We start from the raw sequence: 5787 nt of genomic DNA, 5'->3' as shown, positions 1-5787 counted from the left end.
GACTCGGGTAAGCGTGGAAACTAGTGGATTGCGTAGGTTGCTTTAGAAGACGTGTTTTTGGATTGATTAGGATTGGGTAGCGTATCCCAAATCACCATGCTCGGTCTTTATTTTATATTAAACTCATGTGGTCGAAAAGGTGTATTTAGTATGAAATTCGTAAAATGGGCCGATGTGGACCCAGTGTCGTAAAACTTGTTTTATTATGAAAACGTGTTAGTTTTACTTACTTTAATGTGTTGTGAAAACCGTTTCGTCTAAAAGTGTCTGGAAGCGGGAGATCTTTTTGCGTGGAAATGACACTTAGGATAGCAGGGATCGGAGCAGCGCGCCCCATATGGGAGCGGCGCTCCATTTGACTGAAAATCTGATTTTTGGAAAAATAAATAAATTAATAAGCGTGTTTTGGTTGGATAACGGGTTAGGTCGTTACAAGTGGTATTAGAGCATGGTCTAAGGGATTTAGGCTACATGAGATAGGTGCCTAGACTTAGACTTTTGTGTGTGCTTATTTGTTGTGGGACTTGTAGGTGAACGGGTCAGACGGGGACTTGGTTAGTGCCTTAGCGTGTAGGTGAACTAACTAAGATTGTGACTTGTGTTGTGATGTAATTCTTGCGTGTGTTTATATCGCGTAGAATTTTTGCTGTGTTGGTTTATATCATTGAGCGAGGCGGTCGTTGTACTAACAAGTTGATACGGCGTGTGTGCGTAATAAGGACTTGCAAACCTTATTACGGGTGCAAATCGTGTCTAAGAAGTGATGTACAATGAGTGTTTAGCAAGATGGGGCGGTGTTGTGCGTGTGGTTTTATACGTTCGTGAACTAATCGTTTTGCATTCTTTAGAATGACGACGAGAAATGGGATCGAGGCGGGCGACGATGAGTTTAACACAAGGGTTGCGGCCGCCGTGGCAGAGCAAATGGGTGCGTTACGAGAAGAAATGGATATGAAGTATTCGAATTCCGAAGAGCTTCATGAGGACTAAACCCCCGATGTATGCCGGGAAATTGGATCCTTTGGTAAGCACAACATGGATCTCGGATGTCGTAGGGTGTTTTCGTACTATTGAATGCCCTCCCGAGAAGAGGACACGACTCGCTACTAGCTTGTTGCGGGGTAGGCGAAAGATTGGTTGGACGGTAAAATTGATATTGTTGGTGGTGAAGCGTTTATGGGGTTATAGTGGGACGATTTTAAAAAGGAATTCTTCGAGGAGTTCCGGACGCAAGCCAATTTTTCGGATTTGGGCGATGAGTTGCAAAATTTGCGACAAGGATCTATGGACTTGAATACTCTCAAGACGACTTTTATGGCGAAGGCTCGTTTTTGCTGGGAGTATATTGGGAATGATCAGGCATTGATGGGGGATTTCTATCGAACTCTGAATGATGACTTGCAGAATAAAATTAGCAGGGGTCAAGCGAAGTCGTTTGCGGAGTTATTCGCGGTGGCTAGGGGTTTCGAATCGTATTCGCGATCGAAGATTAGTGAACCTTCAAGTAAGAGAAGGGTTGATTCGCATGGCGCCCCAAGTAAGAAAAATAAGGGTGCAAGTGCGAGTACGGGTAATGTGGGGAAAGGCACAATGGATTCTCGTGCACCTAGATGCTTCAATTGTGGTGTTAGGGGCCACAAGTTATGGGAGTGCACAATGCTGAGAAGTGATGACGGAATGTGCTACTATTGTCATAAAGAAGGACATCGCAAGTCGGATTGTCCTGAGTTGGCGGCGGCGAATGCCGCGAGGAGACATTAAGGTACGTTATGTTTTAATAAAAATGTCCTTAATTATTTATTGTATACCGAAGAGTTTGGGTTTGTTAAATGCCTTGAGTTGTGCATATTATTTTTATGGGTGACATTCCTAATGGAATTACCCTAGGGTGGCGTTCGGATTGACGAGTGAAGGGCGTAAGTCTTGGTGCAACCAAGCATTCCTTAGTGTTTGGGAAATGTTTCTACCAAACCATGGGTGTGGGCTTTGGTGTTCGGTTGTTAAGCGCGTGTTCGCTTTTGTGTTGAGGATGGTGGAACCATGAGGTTCATCGGGTGGATGGAACCCGAGAAATCGAGTGTTTGATCTCGATGTATATTGGTGAAAGAGTCTACATGACGCGACGTTAGGTGCCTCTTTCATACCTACTAGCGTGGTATTCGACTCTGATGGCTTTGCGGTCACATTGAACTTAGGGTACCGGTGAGAAACCCTTAGGTGCTTGAGTGACGGTGTGAAAGTTACAAGTACTAGCAACTCGGGGATTGCTAGAGTGATACATGTACAGTTTGGTAAGTACTTCGGTTGAAGTAGCGAGGGATAATCCAAAATCCTTCGTGTGCTGAAGGATGGTGCAAGTTGTAGTGATGTGTATATCATGGAATACAAGATGGATGGATCTTGTCTTTCTTTAGCATGTTGGTTGTATGAGTCTCGGTGAGACGGAGACGGACTCGACGGTTGACTGAGTCAAAGATGAGTGGTTATGGGTCGGAGTATAAGTGGGGGAGTTTGAACTCTCGCACGAAGATGTTCTAGTGTGTTGATATTCGACGATGCCCGTATAGATTCGAGGCTAGCGTTAAGACCTACGTTGGTCGATTGTGGTAAAAGTACGGTTTGGAATAAATTGTACTTATGGTTTTGGATTTAAATTATCACCGAGGTGGTAATGTGGTGAATCTCTTTAGGAGATAAATGGACGTGTTTGACGAGCAAGGTGAGATCCCCGGTTAAGGGATGTGCGTGTTGGATTCTCTTCTAGAGAATTATTGATTTGTCCCTATGTGCGATATAGGTGGTTCTTGCTCGATTGTGATGACGTTGTGTGCTATGGTATGGACCACGGCGCTGGTAGTGCCATAGCATGTGCGGGTGTGTTATGATGTGAACCACGGAGCCAGTAGCATCATGACAATGCGTATGGTGTGAACCACGGAGCCGGTATCACCATGACTCGGATGTGGTTGACCGTATGGTTAGTGTAATACGTTAGAATTCACTATGGTGTGTGCAGTGCGCGATGCTACACCACTCATTAATTGAGGCCAAAAGAGCGTGTGTGATGGGTGGGTTAGTCGCGGTGATAAGACACCACCTAGGGATTAGTGTTACGCGGTGTTAAGTACACTAATGGATATTGTGTTGGGAGTAGTGTTATATCGGCACAGTATGACATTATCGGGAAATGAGAGTACCATTCCTTGCGTTGTGAGTTGGAACGTGAATATCGGGTTTACGATTGTCCCTGTTGGTCAGACTCATAGTTTGAGGTAGTGAATGTCGGGTGGTTCGGATTCACTAAGGCTCGGTTTGCACAGCCATCCTCGGTTATACTATGTGGTGGAGGTAGTAAATATCGGTTTGTGCGTATTCACAATGACTCGGGTTGTGCGGTCATTTCTTTGTGAGAAATATGGATTGGGTTGGTGAATTTCGGGTTGTTGAGATTTCACTAAGGTTCGGGTTGTTTCGACCATCCTCCATATGTGTTTAGGCTCGGGTTGTTTCGGCCGTTTTGGTGTGAATTGTGATGCAATAGTCGTATTTTTCGCACGAGTTTGCGGTAGTGGCGTATTAGCCGTGTTTGCGCACTACAAGGGTCGTTGAGTGGTAAGCGTTATCCGTTAGGATTTGCTTTCATTTCGGTCTTCATCGGTTTGGGTGTTGACTTTATTTTGGTATGTGGTTGTTACTAGTGATGTATTTCGTATGGTACGCTAGGAGTTGATATCTCGGTACGAGATTGGTTGGGTTTTCTCGATGTGAGGGATTGAGCAAGTTTTAGTGCTTGGATTTGTGGATTTTAATAAATCGCGGGTGACGATTTAGTGGTTAAAGGTGACTCTTTGAGAAGAATTACCTATAGGAGTTAGAAGAGTACATGGTGATTCCGCGTATTCTAGGTGATTGTTATAGACTTCGGATGGTGCATGTATTGCGTGGCTCGGAATGCGTGCAAGTGTGGTTTTAGTTAGTGGATTAACCTTCTGGTTAATGAGAAATGTGGTGGAAGTCAGATTGGAACGTTTGTTGGAGGACCATAGAATGTGGGTCCGGTCGGTTAAGTGACGAGGATCACGGGGACGTGATCGAGTTTAAGTGGTGGAGAGTTGTAACACCCCATTTTCTATTACACGTTATTCAGGATGTTGTTCGAGTTACAAGGAGTGTAACGTAACTTTTCAACCCCGAATAAATTTTGAGTTGATGTTTCAAAGACTTACCATTGGAAAGAGTATCTTATTACGTTTCCAACGATATTTGATTCATCGAAAACGGAGTTACGGTCGAAAAGTTATGGTCAAAACAAGTTGCTAATCCTGATTTTTGCTCGACTGCTAGTATCTGTAGGTTGGAGCGGCGCTCCGATTGCCCCTGATGCATTTTTTTAGCCTTTTTAAAGGGTTTAAATGAGGGTTATTATGGTCCTTTCACATATAGACGGGATAAATGAGTGGGAGCAGATTCTTGGCTCCATTTTCATCTCAACCTTATCTCTCTCACTCTCTCATCAAACCCTAGAGAGAAGAAGTCATTTTAGTAAGAAAGAGAGAGAGAGAGAGAGAGCTTTAATCGGAGAAGAAGAAGCTTGAATCGAACAAAAGCTCAAGTGTTAAAGTTGTTCTACTCGTCAACGGCATCATTTTGGCGGTATTGGTAAGTCTCAACTCCGAATTTCATCTTTGTGGTTTGATATTCAAGATTAGGGTTTTGAGCTAGTTAGTTGTAAAACCCATTTTTAAGATGAAATGGGTTATTTGTAGCAAGTTATTATTGTTGTTGGTGGGTGATGTGTGCGAGGTGTAGTACGAAATAGATTATATTTTACTACGAAATACTATTAAATACGATACAATTTACACAAGTTATTTATTTATTTATAGAATAGATATACCTAAACCTTGCTACAACACTTATAGGTAGTGTACCTAATCGTAGTGTAGTATGGTTTTTAGTAAGTCCGGTTCGTTCCACAGGGAGCTAGCTGAGTTTAACGCTATATATATTTTAAACTATATTTGTATAAATATATATATATATATATATATATATATATATATATATATATATATATATATATATATAAGTAGTATTATTATTATTATTATAAAAAAGAGTTTTTACCGTTTAGTGACCGGTTTGTCGATTTTATGTCTTAAGTCACAATTAAAACCTAATGTAAAATATTAAATATAAATACAACTTAATTTAAAGAGTAAATTAAATGACGATAAATAAAAGTGCGATAATTAAAAGTGCGATAATTTAAAGTACGATAAATAAAATGACGATAAATAAAATGACAATAAATAAAAGTACGATGAGATATAAATTAAAGGAATTATGCTTATTTAAACTTCCGTAATCACGATGTTTGACGTGTTGATTTTAATTTATTACCATGGGTTAATTGTCCTTTGTCCTGGATTATTCGATATGTCCATCTGGTTTTTGTCCATAACAGTCCATCGATCATAAATATAAAGTGCGAGTGTCCTCGTCAAATTACCCTTATACCCGAAGTCAAATATTCCAACTAATTGGGGACTTAAACTGTAATAAGGGTTTAATACATTGTTAATGATTACACCAGGTTATCGACTGTGTGCAATCAAAGGTTTTAATACTTTATTAACAATTACACCAAGTGTCCTTGTATGTAATCCACCCCTGTTTTAATGAGTCCATTGACTATTAATCCATTCCTGTGTCCGGTTAAATGAACAATTATTCGTATTTATAAATATTCCGCCCATCGTGTCCGATCGAGTGTATGTGGTTATT

This window comes from Rutidosis leptorrhynchoides, chromosome 5, assembly GCF_046630445.1.
Source record: "Rutidosis leptorrhynchoides isolate AG116_Rl617_1_P2 chromosome 5, CSIRO_AGI_Rlap_v1, whole genome shotgun sequence".
In the NCBI taxonomy this organism is placed as follows: domain Eukaryota; kingdom Viridiplantae; phylum Streptophyta; class Magnoliopsida; order Asterales; family Asteraceae; genus Rutidosis; species Rutidosis leptorrhynchoides.
The sequence above is the reverse complement of the archived record's forward strand: the minus strand, read 5'-3'. Positions refer to the sequence as shown.